This window comes from Podarcis tiliguerta (assembly GCF_965153285.1).
Source record: "Podarcis tiliguerta genome assembly, chromosome: 2".
Lineage (NCBI taxonomy): Eukaryota > Metazoa > Chordata > Lepidosauria > Squamata > Lacertidae > Podarcis > Podarcis tiliguerta.
This window is the reverse complement of record NC_139535.1, coordinates 19,032,615-19,050,118: the sequence shown is the minus strand read 5'-3', so window position 1 is coordinate 19,050,118 and position 17,504 is coordinate 19,032,615. Positions and strand designations below refer to the sequence as shown.

At 48.1% G+C, this 17,504-nt stretch overlaps 1 protein-coding gene and 1 long non-coding RNA gene across 2 annotated transcripts in view; one reads left to right on the top strand and one right to left on the bottom strand.

Annotated features, from left to right (window-relative positions):
* LOC310671182 overlaps nt 1–17,504 on the top strand; it is a 361,314-nt gene that overhangs the window by 254,805 nt on the left and 89,005 nt on the right. The gene's annotated exons all lie outside the window — the stretch shown is intronic.
* Nucleotides 1–17,504, bottom strand: part of PLXNB1 (plexin B1) — a 160,750-nt gene that overhangs the window by 142,595 nt on the left and 651 nt on the right. The window lies entirely within an intron of this gene.

Genomic DNA, 17,504 nt, shown 5'->3' with positions numbered 1-17,504 from the left:
ACTACTCTATCTAGGCTTCTAATTTTATTGACTCAAGTACCGAACGTGCTTCTTTATATTCTTCAGCTTCTTCCAACTCTTTTCCATTAGTTGGCCAAGATTTGCACGTGCAGCTTCTAATCTGCGTTGGCAATCAGGAATCATCATTCAAAATTCTTGCAAGATCTCAATCTGTTTTTTAATTGCATGATTTTCAGAATCTTCAGCTTTCATTTTCTCAAATCTTCTCTTCTTGCCGTTTTGCTTCTTTTTCATACATAACCTTTTCTTTTGCCAAGCGCTTCACTAAGCCCGTTTAGTACCTCTGGTGGGAGACACGTTGTGCTCCTTCTGGGGTAGTTTTCTCACCTTTTGTCCACACCTTGCCCCTCAGCTCTCACCTGTGGCTCCTAGAAGCTGTCAGCATGTGACAGCGGCCGCGCCCCAGGAATGGCTTCGACCGGTGATGGTAGCCAATGAGTCTCAAACCCTTGATGAATGGACTTCCCCTGTATGCAAAGACAGGCACCGGGGGATTAAGCGGACGAGACCAAAAGTGGGTTGAACGGTCAAGAAGGCATTTTCTGCACATGCTGCAGAGGGATGTAAGGGGCAGGTGGGGCTTGCCAACCTGAGAAGATAGCCCATCTAGAAAAAGGAAAACTCTTAGAATCATAGAATCATAGAGTTGGAAGAGACTACAAGGGCCATCGAGTCCAACTCCCTGCCAAGCAGGAACCAGCATCAGAACACTCCTGACATATGGTTGTCAAGCCTCTGCTTAAAGACCTCCAAAGAAGGAGACTCCACCACACCCCTTGGCAGCAAATTCCACTGTCGGACAGCTCTTACTGTCAGGAAGTTCTTCCTAATGTTTAGGTGGAATCTTCTTTCTTGTAGTTTGGATCCATTGCTCCGTGTCCGCTTCTCTGGAGCAGCAGAAAACAACCTTTCTCCCTCCTCTATGTGACATCCTTTTATATATTTGAACATGGCTATCATATCACCCCTTAACCTCCTCTTCTCCAGGCTAAACATGCCCAGCTCCCTTAGCCGTTCCTCATAAGGCATCGTTTCCAGGCCTTTGACCATTTTGGTTGCCCTCCCATGGACACGTTCCAGTTTGTCAGTGTCCTTCTTGAACTGGACACAGTACTCCAGGTGAGGTCTGACCAGAGCAGAATACAGTGGCACTATTACTTCTCTTGATCTAGATGCTATACTCCTATTGATGCAGCCCAGAATTGCATTGGCTTTTTTATCTTATCCTATGCTGCCTTGAGGGAGATCTTTGGGAGGAGTAAACCCTACATGAATCCGGAGTGGAGTCTCCAAGACACCTTAGATACCTCCTTCCAGCAACTCCTGCAGCCAAGCTGGCGTCAAACATATTGCTCTGCTTGGACCACATTAGCAAGGCCAGTAGTGGGTGTCTTGTCATCTGGGCAGCCCAGGACCTCTAGACACACTGCCCAGGCTTTAGCCCCAGGTTGGTCACTTCAGTGCTGCTAACTCAGAGGTCCAACTTCACCTCCAGAGACGAACTCCACTGTCTCTCAAGACAGACAGATGCCAACAGCAGTTTTTTACCACAAACCATGGTTAATCTTAACTGGAGTTGGTTGAATCAAGCAAATTTTATACAGCGGTACCTCTGGTTGTGAAAGGGATCCGTTCCGGAGGCCCGTTCGCAATATGAAAGGAACGCAACTCGCAGTGGTATGTCTGTGCACACGCAGGTTGCGATTCGCCGCTTCTGCGCATGATGTCATTTTGCACGTCTGCGCATGCGCGAATGGTGAAACCCGGAAGTAACCCTTTCCAGTACTTCCGGGTCGCCGCGGGACGTAACCTGAAAGAACGTAACATGAAGTGGACGTAACATGAGGTATGACTGTACAGTGGTACCGCAGGTTACAGACGCTTCAGGTTACAGACTCCGCTAAACCAGAAATAGTACCTCGGATTAAGAACTTTGCTTCAGGATGAGAACAGAAATCGCGCAGCGGCGGCGGGAGGCCCCATTAGCTAAAGTGGTACCTCAGGTTAAGAACGGTTTCAGGTTAAGAACGGACCTCCGGAACGAATTAAGTTCTTAACCCGAGGTACCACTGTAACCCATAGTTTGAAGCTGGCTCATGTCCAACAAAGCACACTTCAGATTAACCATAACGTAGGGTTCGGACAGCACCATGAGCGGTGATTTATGTGAAAAGGATAGGAAAGCTTCCAATGTTCCCTTTGCAGTGGAGAGGGGAGTCGCCAATCAAAGGCTCACATAGGTTTGTTCCCATCACAACCCTGCCCACATGCAGATGACGACCAAACGCAGCCAATTGAGGCTAAGCGCAGCTTATAGTCTAGATCAGGGGTCAGCAACCTTTTTCAGCTGTGGGCCAGTCCACTGTCCCTCAGACTATGTGGTGGGCCGGCCTATATTTTTTTTGGGGGGGTGAATGAATTCCTATGCCCCACAAATAAACCAGAGATGCATTTTAAATAAAAGGACACATTCTACTCATGTAAAAACACGCTGATTCCTGGACCATCTGTGGGCCAGATTGAGAAGGCGATTGGGCTGCATCTGGCCTCCAGGCCTTAGGTTGCCTACCCCTGGTCAGGGCTTATACAAGATGCCTAGGGTTCAAAAACCCTGCTCAGCTATCAAGCTAACTAGACATAGCCTATATTGCAGGGTTACCGTGAGGCCAAACAAGGCAGGGAAGAACTATGCATGCTCCCACAAACTCCTTGGAGGAAGGGTGGGTAATATATGGCATAAATGTTTTTTAAAAAGGCCAGATTCACCATCAACTAGTGGTTACGAAATTGCACTACTACTACTAGCAGCAGATAACTACGGCTGATTAGAGACTGATTGCCCAATTTCAGAATCTCAGAAATAAATATATATATATTTTAATCTACTTGGTTACACTTACATTTTACGGCACTTCAGTAAGGTCACAGAAGCTGACCTGGGGCTGTCCGCTGCCATCTCCCATCCAGGTCGAGCTAAAACTTGCTCAGCTTTAACAAGGTAGCAGCACCAGTACCCTCAAACCATTATTCTGCTTCAGCTTTTCTCCTCCAGGCCCCCAAGGCACCAATTTCCCGCATGATGCATCCTGCGTTGTTTTGCTTTCCGCCCCAGCAACCTCTCCTCTCACATGCATGTGCCAAAGCGACTAGGCCGTAGCTGTAAACGCCTCCAATTGCCGGAATCAGATGACGAGCCGGTGCTCCTGGCAGGTGGGAAAACTATGTTCTGTGTCCTCTTTCCCTCCTCACGAGCATAATTTCTGCCTGCTATTGAGAGTGGGGCACAGAAGCGAGAAGTGTTCCTAATTGGCTTTAAAGGAAAATGAAATGCAGGCACACAAGCGTGCTCCACAAAGACAGTTCGGATTTAGGCCACACTCATGCCATACATTTGAAGCTGCTTTTAAAAAGTCGGGGCTTCACTTCAGCTGCAGTTTGTTTTGGGTGCTTGCAGTTGTCAGGAAACCCCTCAAAGAGCTACAATTCCTCTTCCCAGGGAACTCTGGGAATTGTAGTTCTGCCAGGGGAATAAGAGGCTTCCTATCAACAATCAGCACCCTAAACAAACTACACTTCCCAGAATTCTCTGGAAGAAGCCATGATTGCTTAAAGTGGTATCACAGCACTTTGGTGTGAATGTGGCCTTAGGGAAGACAGTACTATCAAGGTCTCTCAGTTTAAGTGTGAACAGGGAGGTTCGTCTGACGCCTTCCCTACATATCTTTAGGCACCAGGCAAAAAAAAACCCCGTTCCTCTGCTACCAGGCCTTTGGCTGATTAATATTCTACAGCTTTTTAAATGTGTTTGTGGCAGAGGGGGTTACTGCTTCGCTGATTCTGTTTTAACTACAGTGGTACCTCGGTTCTCAAACGTAATCCATTCAGGAAGATCGTTCGACTTCCAAAACGTTCAAAAACCAAGGCGCAAAGGGCTGGCCGCAAGTTCAATTGGAAAAATTGAAATACACGCAGCGGAAGCCGTTCAACTTCTGAGGTGCGTTTGAAAACGGAAGCAATTACTTCCGGGTTTGCGGCGTTCGAAAACCGAAATGCTTCCGAGACACAAAAAAACGAGGCACCACTGTATTTATTTGTGCTTTTATTGGACCAGAGCTCCCATCAACTCCAGCCACTATGGTCAATGATCAAGGATGATGGGAGTTGTAGTCCAACAACATTTGGAGGACCACAGGTTCCTCATTCGTGGAGCACCAGATGCTGAGAGGAAACTACAGTGGGGTTTTAGGCTGGTTGCTAGCAGAGGCAGAGTGCTGGGTTTGATGGCCCAATGCAACAAGTATGAGGAACCTTCCTCAGGAGTTTTTCCAAGGCCCAAGCCTTTCGCAGAAGCAACTTAAAGCACTTCGACGGGCTGTCCTTTGGTGCCGAGGGCAGCTTTTAGCACTGCATTTTAAAATCTGTTTTGTTGCATTTTAAGGTGCTGGTTTTACGTCTTTCAAAATATATATTCACCCACCGGAGCCTGAGGAAATGGGCAGGTTTACAAGAAAACACTTGTGAATCACTTGAGCCTCTTTGAAGACTACTTGGAAACTACAACTGCTTCAGAACAGCAGCCAGGTTGTTAACTGGGTCCTGCCATTCTGAACATTTTTCAACAGTGTTAAAAGTTCTTGACTGGCTTCCAGTTTGTTTTCTAGTCACAATTCAAAGAGCTTATTTTGACCTGTTGTATGTAGAATGGCACAGGAGGAAGGAATTAGCACGCCTGAGGAACCCCAAGCTTCACAAAAGGATAGGGGCAAAAGCGGGAGAATGGAATGGAGTGTCCTGCAAAAGGGCATGGCTGGCTTAAACAGGGGAACTCCATGCTGCATTTTGCTGCAGGTCTCACTGATAAAGCTCTAAATGACCTGGGATCATAATACCCAAATTGCTGCGGTCTTGTGGTAGACCACTTTTGGTGCCCATGAGGTTCAGCTGGCCCTTACCCAGATGCCAAACAAGAGGTGGGAATTACTTTTGAGTAAACACGCACAGGGTTGTGCTGTATAAGTACTTGGCTTTAGCTAGACTAGCTGAAAAATCCATGAGAGCTTTCCCCTCCACAAGACATTTAAAATTGGAATATGAATGCACGTTTTATCTGACCTTGAGTTTGTGTTTTATTCTTTTAATTGTCTCATTGGCAGCACATCTTTCAGCTCTGGCATGAAAGACACCTTGAACTTTTCAAGTCATAGAATTCTAAGTACACAAGCCCATCAAGGAAAGGAGTTGGCAGAACATCTGTAAATCTGTGTCTTGTTACCAAGCGTGTGCTGTGGGTTAGGATCACCATCATTATTATTATATTTGTTACTCATCCTTGACCATAAGGTACCAGGGTGAATTATATCTATATATAAAAAAATGCAATACAACACAATAAAACAAATAAAATAACCCTACCCCAAAACACCATACAGTATACGTGTCAAATAAGGTCCTTTTAAAAGGCTACATCAACTCCATTACAAGTTGAAGAAAACATAGCTTTTTTGTAGTGCATAATCATGAAAATCGTTGATGAGAGGTATTTGACTTTGCGGACTCCTGAGAGGAACCGGAGCCCCAGGGGAGGCCGTTTGTAACTGTATGTATGGAGCTCTGAAGCAAAATCTGCCATAGTAAAAGGGTGGCTTTTGAAGCGGGAATAGGAAGGTGTCAGAGTCGAGGAGAGAACACTTTCCCAGTATGGGGCCAGCCCTATCATTATGCAGACTGAGGTGGATGCCTCAGGGGGAGAAATTGGGTGGTCATTAAAAGAAGCACAAATTTATTATTGCCGTAAAGAGGTGGAGATGCACTTGTGGGGTTGTGCCACAAAAAGGGGAGGAAACAACTTGATGGGCCGTTGGCGCTAGGCACCATGACAGGAGAGAAAAGGGGAGGGCACTATGATGGGGGAGCACCATTTGCTCCTCTGCCTCAGACAGCAAAATGTCTTGGACCAGCCCTGACACTGTGACTGCGTTGTCTGAAACTTCCGTAATAAAATATATCACAGTAAATTGGAAATTACTGCTTTTGGTTACATTAACAGCCTCACATGAAACACCATCTCTAGTTAAGGAATCATAGAATCATAGAGTTGGAGTGGACCAGAAGGGCCATCGAGTCCAACCCCCTGCCAAGCAGGAAACACCATCAGAGCACTCCTGACATATGGTTGTCAAGCCTCTGCTTAAAGACCTCCAAAGAAGGAGACTCCACCACACTCCTTGGCAGCAAATTCCACTGTCAAACAGCTCTTACTGTCAGGAAGTTCTTCCTAATGTTTAGGTGGAATCTTCTTTCTTGTAGTTTGGATCCATTGCTCCGTGTCTGCTTCTCTGGAGCAGCAGAAAACAACCTTTCTCCCTCCTCTATGTGACATCCTTTTATATATTTGAACATGGCTATCATATCACCCCTTCACCTCCTCTTCTCCAGGCTAAACATGCCCAGCTCCCTTAGCCGTTCCTCATAAGGCATCGTTTCCAGGCCTTTGACCATTTTGGTTGCCCTCCTCTGGACACGTTCCAGTTTGTCAGTGTCCTTCTTGAACTGTGGTGCCCAGAACTGGACACAGTACTTCTGGTGAGGTCTGAGGAACAAAGGTCAATAGCTGGGGGGTTATGGGACTTGTAGTCCAACATCATCTAGAAGACCAAAGCAGGGCCGTCTTAAGCATATGCGGCGCCGCGGTACAAAAATCTGCCCCCCCCCCCCAGATTGCCCAGAGTTGTCGACATTTTTTAGGGAGCTGACACCATGATTATCTCTGCTCAGGAAAAGAAAACAGGAAACATAAGGAGCCTAGCGCAACAAACCAGCCCAAGGCATCAGCGTCGGCGACTGAGTGAAGCCGGGCGCCTCATGGCATAACCAGCGTGCGCTGGGTTGGCCTCTCCACGGACCTATGCCAATCCCAGGCACACAGAAGGGCAGAGCCAGCCGGCCGCCTCAGCACCTTGCTGGCTCGCTCACCCCCGAACTCACGGCGCAGAGCCGACCACGGCAGAAGAGCCCACCATGGCGCTCCAACCGACGGGCAGACTCTTCCCCAGACTCCAACTCTCGGTCCCCGAACTCTCAACCATGCGCCCCAGGGAGCCCGGCGCCCGGGTGCCCAGCACCCCTGGCGCCTATGGTAAAGACAACCCTGGACCAAAGGTTAGCCACCCCCAAGGCTCTCAGATAGCAGTACTACTCTGGAAGGCCCAAAGGAAACATCATATGCTCATTGTTGTTCAATGCAGACTTAACATTACAAACTTAAACCACCATTAAAGTCTTATTGTTATTCCTTGCCAAAAGGAAGTTGGGAAAATGTGAGGATTTGTGAGGATACAGTGGTACCTCTGGTAACGAACTTATTTTGTTCCGGAGGTCCATTCTTAACCTGAAACCGTTCTTAACCTGAGGTACCACTTTAGCTAATGGGGCTTCCCACTGCCGCCGCCACGCAATTTCTGTTCTCATCCTGAAGCAAAGTTCTTTACCCGAGGTACTATTTCTGGGTTAGAGGAGTTTGTAACCCAAGGTGTGTGTAACCCGAGGTACCACTGTATGTCTCTCCCATATCAGTCTCTACAACCACAGAATGCGCTGTAACCCTCCAATGGTTTGACTTCCCCATCAAAGGCACACTCATCTATTGTCTTCTGAGACAGACAGATGCCAACAAGTTGGACTAGGTATAAGGTAGCTTCCTAAGATAATAAATAACCTTTACGCCTTCTTCATTTGCCTTTTCAGTCTAGTTCCTACCTGCCCCCACACAGGGGCTAACTAAACCTTCCATCCATCTTTCCAACCTGGAGTTTCTGTGCTCTATCTTTCTCCTAGTCTGGCTCCAGAATATGGCACCCCGGGCATTGTTAGAGAACTAAGAGAGTGAAAGAAGGAGGGACTCTGGCCAGAGCCAAAATGAGCAGCAGAAAGGAGCCTGCGAAGATTTCCATGCCAGCACATTCTCCCAGGAGATTAACAGTGTGCTATGGGGGAAAGGGGAGGGCGATCTTTAACAAAGCTCTTTCCCAAATGAGATTTTACAAAACTACAACAGATGTAGAGGGAAGGAAGAGGGGGACTGGTAAATTATTAACCTGTTTGGCTAATTTGCAGATTGAGAGAGAGAGAGAGCGTGCGTATGTTTGTGCAGCAGCGCAGAACAACTTAATACAGATTTCTCGCAAAACACAAAACTAATTTTACTGATCGAGTCCACGCTGGCAGTGGCGTAGCGTGGGTTGTCAGCACCCGGGGCAAGGCAAGTAATTTGCGCCCCCTAACCTGTGGATTTTAGCAGGGGGCAGAGAGCTGTGAGTGTGAGCGCGCACGCCCCAGATGTTGCGCCCGGTGCGGCCGGCCCCCCCTGCACCCCCCACGCTACGCCACTGCACGCTGGCAACAAGAAATAGCTGCAAATGCAGATAACACACCTTCGTCAGGGAGACCCCTTGCGAGCATTCGGTAGCTGAGAAAGAGGAAACATTCCCAGATCTCCTGCATGCATTATCTGTACTGGAGATCAAATATAAAGTATTTGGCTTCTTGGACACACTTCCTTCACCTGGAACTAGCAGCTCCCACAAACACCTTGCTGTGATTCATTTTGTCACTGGTGCCAGGAGCTTGTGGCTGATGTAGAAAAATGAGAGGGAGCCAGAGCAGAGGCTTAAGGAGATAAAGGATGATAGCTACAGGATAAGAGTGATGAATTTAGCAAGGATATTACAAACTGTGCAACCGAACGCCTCCCATCACATCTCTGGCTACTGTAGACTGGCAGGTGCTTTCCATCTGCTGCCTTCTGTGATTCCTTTCCCTGTCCTGTGATTGGGGCACATCAGAAACTTAGGTAATGGTAAAGGGACCCCTGACTGTTTGGTCCAGTCATGGACGACTCTGGGGTTGCGGCGCTCATCTCGCTTTACTGGCGAGGGAACTGGTGTACAGCTTCCGAGTCATGTGGCCAGCATGACTAAGCCACTTCTGGCGAACCAGAGCAGCACACAGAAACGCTGTTTACCTTCCCGCCGGAGCGGTACCTATTTATCTACTTGCACTTTGATGTGCTTTCGAACTGCTAGGTGGGCAGGAGCAGGGACCGAGCAATGGGAGCTCACCCAGTCGCGGGGATTCGAACCGCCAACCTTCTGATCGGCAAGTGTCCCTATCAGAAACTTAAGCAAGCCTTAATCTCTGCATGTGAAGGTACTTCCTTGCTTGCCACTGGGAATCCTTCACCCTCAGTGTGAGGATTGTTGGCGTATTTCAATGTCATACCAGTGGCATTCAATCAGAAACATTGCTGGCTGTCAGAGAGCTATTTCGGCCATAATGAGATCATCTTGTGAGTTTCAGGTGGGCGATGAACAGAAGTCCCATTGTCAGTCTTTCCTAAAAAGCACCAGAATGAACATAGGAACCTGTCAGTGTCAGATGCTTGGTCCGTCTAGGTTGTTTTTGTCCACACTGATTGGCAGTGGCTCCCCAGGGTCTCAGTCACTCGTCTTCCCCAGGCAAAGTATGTGAAGCTCCTCCCCAAGATATCACAGTATTGTGGACTTTTCATAGAATTGGAAGAGACCACGAGGGTCATCTAGTCCAACCCCCTGCAATGCAGGAATCTGTTCCCCAACACAGGGCTCAAACTCACAACCCTGAGATTAAGAGTCTCATCCGCTACTGCCTGAGCTATCCCAGAGCATCAGTTGGGAGCACACCCTAACTATTTTAATGCTCCCATGAATTAAAGGTAAAGGTAAAGGTACCCCTGACCGTTAGTCGCAGATGACTCTGGGGTTGCGTGCTCATCTTGCTTTATAGGCCGAGGGAGCCGGCGTTTGTCTGCCGGTGTTTGTCTGTTCAGGGATGTTTTTAATGTATGACATATTAGTGTATTTTTGGTATTTGTGGAAGCCGCCCAGAGTGGCTGGGGAAACCCAGCCAGATGGGCGGGGTACAAATAAATTATTATTATTATTATCTGCAGACAGCTTCTGGGTCATGTGGCCAGCATGACTAAGCCACTTCTGGTGAACCACAGCAGCACACGGAAACGCCGTTTACCTTCCCACTGGAGTGGTACCTATTTATCTACTTGCACTTTGACGTGCTTTCAAACTGCTAGGTGGGCAGGAGCAGGGACCGAGCAACGGGAGCTCACCCTGTCGCGGGGATTCGAACCGCTGACCTTCTGATCGGCAAGTCCTAGGCTCTGTGGTTTAGACCACAGCACCACTTGCATCCCCCTCCCATGAATTGGTCATGGCCAAAATGGCCCATTCATGGGCTGAGGAGGGCTTTTCCTCGCCTCGCCCACTTCAGACAATAAATAAATAACACCCCCCCCCCACCTCACTGCCTGCTTTATTATGAGCAAACAAGGCACACAAGTGACCAAAATACAAGCGGGTACCCCATCACATTTGCCTCAACCCTCCGTCGAGGTCTAACTTCCTCACTGGTGTTTCTGAACTTCCAGCTTGCCCCTCTATTTAGACCAGTGGTTCTCAAACTTTTTTCCCTCTGGGCCACGCTTTCAGAACAAAACTTTGCTCACTGAATTTGTTATTGATAAGAAATACATTGGAAAACACACAGAAGCAACTCCTAGCCGTGCTTGATTTACAACACAGAACACAACTACTTTGTATTATTATCATGGGACACCCAGAAAAGTATAAAACAACACATCTACATGAGAACATGAATCATTCCCACAATATAATTATAAATGAGCTTCTTAAATATGAAGCATGTATACAAACTCCATGAGAGGTGTGCGCTTGCTCTTGCCGGGTAATCTCATTTATGTGAGGCCTAATTTGAGACAAACTCTCATCTTCTCACACAAATCTCTTTTCTGATCGTTTGTATTTGTTGAAAATTCCTGTTCACAACAATATGCTGTCGAGAACCATAGCCGAATAGCCAATATTCTTGAAGAGAGGCTTAGATACTGTTTCTGGTTGTATATCCATCCCCCCCCAAAAAAAAAAATTATTTTGATACTATACTATGCTGTACTCTATTACAGTGCACTGACATGTTTAAATGTTTCTTTAATTGTCCATGAATCTTTCCGTGACACTTACCACACCCTTTGAGAACCACTGCAAACCTTCCCACACAAACTCGCCATGTGCTTTACTTTTCTGCAAGGCCATTTGTACACCTTGAAAGCAACACAGAACTTTTAACAATACAGATAGCTGCTGCAAGTACCTGCCGCGTGCTTGGGTAGCCTGGGGCCTATTTTACAAAAGTTGAGAGCATCCAAAGTATTCAAGGCCACCCAAGGATGCAAAGGGAAACTGGCCTGGGTTTCCTGCAGAAGGTGAAAGTTCTCCGGCACAAACAAGGCTTTGCTGCTTCCAGTGCCAGGGCTCCAGAAGTGCCATGAATCTTTAATGTCCATGCTTTTTTTAAAAAAGATCTTATATAATTTTCTTTTTAGGATGACAACCAGAGATGTCGGCCTTGAATGCACACACCAATACCTCCAGTCTCTCAGCTATCCTTTTTTCCAAGTATCCCAAAACGTTTAAATTGAGACCCCTGCAGCACCTTAAAGAGGAACAAATTTACGGAGGAATAAACCTTTGTGGTTGGTGCTGTGGGTTAAACCACAGAGCTTAGGACTTGCCGATCAGAAGGCTGTCAGTTTGAATCCCCGCGATGTGGTGAGCTCCTGTTGCTTGGTCCCTGCTCCTGCCAACCTAGCAGTTCAAAAACACGTCAAAGTGCAAGTAGATAAATAGGTACCGCTCTGGCGGGAAGGTAAACGCCGTTTCCGTGCACTGCTCTTGTTCGCCAGAAGCGGCTTAGTCATGCTGGCCACATGACCCGGAAGCTGTACACCGGCTCCCTCAGCCAATAAAGCGAGATGAACACCACAACCCCAAAGTCGGCCAAGACTGGACGTAATGGTCAGGGGTCCCTTTACCTTTACCTTTAAACCTTTGTGGATTCATGCGCTAGTAAACCACCCATGTGGGCTCATCATGCATGTGTCTTCCTGCTTTAACCTTTTTAACCTCAAATTTGGAAACAATTCTCTCTACTATGGATGCATTGTATACCCCACACCTCATGACCTTCCTGTTGTCATTGGACTCCAACTCCCATCAGCCCCAGTCAGCATGGCCAATGGTCAGGCATGATGAGAATTGTAGTCCAGCAACATGCACAGTCTCCCTCTCAATCTGTCAGTAAGAACAGGTTGACAATGGAACCAATAGAGGGGGAAGTGTTCTCCCGTGCTGGAAATCTTCAAACGGATGCTGAACCACCATGTGCTCAAAAGTTTGCACTGGCTGCCCATACGTTACTGGGCCAGGTTCAAGGTTCCTGGGTCAATTTACAAGGCTCTTAACAATTTGGGCCCAGGATACCTCAAGGACTGCCTGATCCTTTATATCCCTGCCCTGATAACTGAGGTCTTCAAGGGAGTAACACTGTTAACGGTCCCCCATTGCTTGGATGCACCAGAGTTGTGCTCTCAGTATTGTGGACCCAGTTTTACAGAACTCTTTCCAGCTGAGGTCAGACAGGTTCCCTCCCTACTGAACTTCCAGTGCCATATTATTATTATTATTATTATTATTATTATTATTATTCCAGCAGGCGTTTTAACTGATTATTTTATTTTATTTTTGTACTGTGTCTTTGTAAACTGCTACTGTAGTTAAGTGGCGTATAAATTGTTTAAATAAATCGCAAGCACGCATAAGCCAACAATTGAGTGTTCCCTGATCACACTACAGAGTAAAAGGTAAGGTAAAGGACCTCTGGATGGTTAAGTCCAGTCAAAGGCGACCATGGGATTGTGGCGCTCATCTCGCTTTTCAGGCCAAGGGAGCCGGCGTTTGTCCACAGATAGCCTTCCGGTCATGAGGACAGCATGACTAAACCGCTTCTAGCGCAACGGGACACCGTGACAGATAATAATAATAATAATTTACTATTTATACCCCGCCCATCTGGCTAGGTTTCCCCAGCCACTCTGGGTGGCTCCAAACAGAATTAAAAGCACAATGAAACATCCTCCCTAAACAGGGCTGCCTTCAGATGTCTTCTAAAAGTCAGATAGTTGTTTATTTCCTTGACATCTGATGGGAGGGAGTTCCACAGGGTGGGCACCACTACTGAGAAGGCCCTCAGTGCACTGTTTACCTTCCGCCACAGCGGTACCTATTTATCTACTTGCACTGGCGTGCTTTCAAACTGCTAGGTTGGCAGGAGCTGGGATAGAGCAACAAGAGATCAGCCTATCGCAGGGATTCGAACCACTGACTTTTACTGATCAGCAAGCCCAAGAGGCCCAGTGGTTTAGACCACAACGCCACAGTGAAGGACTGTTGAAAAGCGGGACAGATGGATGCATGGGGCACCCATAACCTTCAATGTCCATGCTGCACATCAGATTATGAAGGCTCTTGCTTAGAAAAACCTGGTCTTAGTCTTACAGGCGCCTTGTTCCTTGCTGCAAGAGACTAACATGGCCAACTCTCTGCAACTGCAAACATACGCTGGGAGACCACAGCACCAAATATAGTCTTCCAAAGCATTCATTTGTACACATGGTTATATTGGGGACTCTCTTCTTCTCACACCCACGCACCCGGTGACTTAGCCTCTGCTGAACGAATGAAACGAGATCTCGGCACCACCCACTTGACCCCAGTAAATCAAAGAGCCGGCAGCCAGCAGCAGAGTTGCCAGATGTCCTTCATTTAAAGGAATGTCCCTTCCTCTTCCCCAAGTCAACCCGGCACAGCGTCCCATGGAAGTGGTCCATTATTTCTGGACTTTTGACCCAGCAGCGTCGTCAGCTTGATTGGAAATGCAGCTAAGTGGCTTGGGGCGCAGATGCCCCCAAGGCCCGCAACAGACGATGGGGTGACAATAGGATTTGGCCTAAATGAAAAGGCGGTGGCTTAACAAAGCACCAAGCCCAGCCTCTGCCTGGAGGAGAGGGAGCGAGGGCCTCCCCCCTCCTCCCCAAATCTTCAGGGACTCTTCCCATTTCTCTCCAGCGCAGGGGGTGACATCTGCTGGCAAACGGTCACACCACCATGTGCTACATTTGCTCCTCTGCAGGCAGCGCAAGGTGATGAAAGTGGCCGTCTGCCACAGCTGTTAGCGGAGAGAGTCTTGATGCTCCCCCTCCTCTCTTTTGATTTGCATCTGACACACTTGCAAAGGAGATCTCTTGGCAACCCACCCACAGCGCAGGCTCCGGCTATTAACGCTGTCCTTCCCAAAGCACGAATTCCCTCTCTCAGGGTCAGCCGCAGCAAAGTTTGGCAACTTTTCCAAAGAAAGGCAATTATTTTGTACTATGAGTCCACAGCTAGTAATATTTATTGTCAGGATAGATTCCCAAGTCTACATTGCTACAGGAGGAGGAGTGGTCCTTTTGGGAAAGAATTGGTGTGTTTTTTTTAAAAAAGGGGGTCTCACGGCTCAGATTTTCTGTACTACAGTGGTACCTCTGGTTACGTACTTAATTCATTCCGGAGGTCCGTTCTTAACCTGAAACTGTTCTTAACCTGAAGCACCACTTTAGCTAATGGGGCCTCCCACTGCGCGATTTCTGTTCTCATCCTGAAGCAAAGTTCTTAACCTGAGGTACTATTTCTGGGTTAGCATAGTCTGTAACCTGAAGCGTATGTACCCTGAAGTGTATGTAACCCGAGGTACCACTGTATTCAGTAGCTAGAGGGCTGGTGGGAAACGCCAAATGCCACTAGCTGTTCTCACTAACTCTCCCAGCAAGGGGATACTTGGTTTTCTTAAACCCCCACCCTGAAAACAAGCCCAGTTATTCCAAACGGAAAGGAAAGCGTTCCCGAACGAAATGTCGTATTGACAGATTACATACCCACTGGGTGCGCTAATGGTAATAATGACTCCTTTACAGGGAAATCCCAACCACGTCTAGCCCAGAAGTTCTGCTGGATTCAGATGGGAGGAAGGGCTGTTGCTGAGTGGCAGAGCATCTGCCCTGTCAGCAGAAAATCCCTGGTTCAGCCTCCAGGAACTCGCAGGTTCAATCCCCAGAGTGGGATTGTCCAGCATCCAAAATGCTGGGCAGCTACTGCCATTTGTGTAGTGACTGAGCTAAACTGGCCACTGGACTGACTCAGCAGAAGGCAGCTTCCTATGTTCCAACGGGGTTTACTCCCAGGTTAAGTGGTGCTTGGATTGCAGCCTCAGTTGCGACCCAACAGAGGTCAGGAAAAAGTAGGAGCCTGCGTGCCTTTGCCACTTTCTGATTCTCTTTTTTTAAAAAAAAAAAAATTATTGGGTTTTCTGCAAGCGTAACAAACATCACAAATAAACAAAAGAGAACAAACACTACAACAACAAACTAAAAAAGAAAGTCACTTTGTTATTCTGACATCTGATGAATGAGCACAAAGGCTATGCTCTGCCAGAGGCTGCGTGACACAGAATTCCAGTTGCTGGGAATCACAGGTGAGCAGTGCTGCTGTGCTCATGTCCTGCTTGGAGGTTTCCCACAGGCATCTAGCTGGCCACTGTGAGAACAGGATGCTGGACTAGATGGGCTATACTGGTCTGAATCAACATTCTGGCCTGAATCATCTTGTGATCTTATGGCTTGAGCTTTGCATGGACCAAACTACACATGATGCTACCTCTCAGCTTGGCACTGGAAGTGTCCTTCCCTTTTTTAGCCATAAACATCTGCCTCTGGGGGGAACTGATCCGGACTGGGACCACAGCCTGCAGGAGACAGGGGTTTAACCCAAGCCACAATCCTGACCCCCCCCCCAAAAAAAACCCAGAAGGGGAGATCCTCTGTGTGAATTATAAACTCTGTTAATAAATGAATCTGTCTTAAATGAACAACTTCTAGCATGCTCGCAAAGCACACACAGGCTTGATTCTGAATTAATTGCCATGTAATAACTACTGTTTGCCCAGGATACTGTACATAAATTTTTTACTACCTCATTAACATGCACAGAGAGGAAGAGAGGGTGAATCATCCCATTCGCCTCTTTGATTGGGGTGAGCACAAAAGGATGGTCAAATGGGGAACTAAACCCAACAATTAAGTGATTTTAAGCAAGTGATTGTTGGGGGTTTTTTTACTCAGAAACCGCCAACTCTGCAGACAAAGTTCTTGCACGCCATCAAATCTGGGCATGCTTAGCCTAAAAGTTGGGAGGTGAGAGTGCAAACTGAGATCTTCTTTACTTGTACTGAACATCTCAGTGAATCTTGTTGCTAACAGATCACAAGAAGGGTGTGTGTAATAATGTACAGAGGGACACTCCCTGTTCAAAACACAGAGCAAAAATCGCTGGAACCTTTGCAGGGCTATCTTCAGTCTCCTCTTCAACAGGACTTTCCCTCTCTAAAGTCCTCCAGCCTCTCCCCCCTAAGCATGCACATGGGCAAAAAAAGTACACCAGCTATTCTGTTCCCCCTCCCCATTGCGCACCCCCAAACTTCCCATAATATAGGCAGGTTTCAGAGAGGAGCATGGGGCTCTCCCCGCAACCACCCCACTTCTCCCTCCTTCTGGTAGGCAGGTTTCATGTTTCTTCCTGAGCTCCCAGTGGGACAAACAAGCACCTCCATCTGAACAAAGGAGGCAGAGGGGGGTGGGACCAAGTCCAGCCCTCCAGTGCTCGGAGGGGAAGGGTCTCTGCTGCTGCTGCTGCCACTGCTGGATGGCTCTCCTTCCCGCCCCCCTTCCTCCTCCTCCTCCAGACAAATGGGACAGGGAGATGGGGGCCACTCTAGAGGGCTATGATGGCTGAAACCGAGAGATTCCCAAGGAACACTGCTGGTCTCTTTGGAGGGAAAAGTCCAGCCAAACCCATCTTCCCTTGGCAAGGCTTAAAAGTGGCAGAAATGCGCCCTTATTTCCCCACCACCCCACACCACTCTTGCTAGGCTGCCGGGGTGGGGCTGCAAGCGAAATGGGGGAGGCGAGCGGGCAGGCAAGAATAAAAGGGTCATTCTGGAAGGCCGGAGGCTCCCCTTGTAAACACACCTCGCTCTCCCGAGGACGCAGCGGCCGGCCAACTCACACACAGACACACACACACAGATGTGTATACAAGCGCTCCTCTGTGCCCGGCGAGGGAGGCGATGCCGGCCTCCCATCCCACCCCCCAAACCAGATCGGAGGCCTCCCAAATAAGTTCCGAGGGACCCGGCCAAAGAAGCCGCCCCAAACCCGATGCCCTTTTGCGCGGCGTGGAAAAGTTCCATTCAAAAGCCGCGTGCGCCGCCTCGATTGCGCCGGGAAAGGGAAGGGAAGGGAGGGTAGGGGGAATGAATGGAGGGGAAAACTTGGGAAGACGAGGTGCAGAAAATGAGAACGGGTGGGGGGGGGGGAGAGACGGGGGGGGAGGGCTCTGCGCGACCCCCCTTTCCAGCATTCTCAATGCAAAAAATATTAAGCACACATACCACAAAAAGCCCACTTTCCCTTCTTTTCTTTT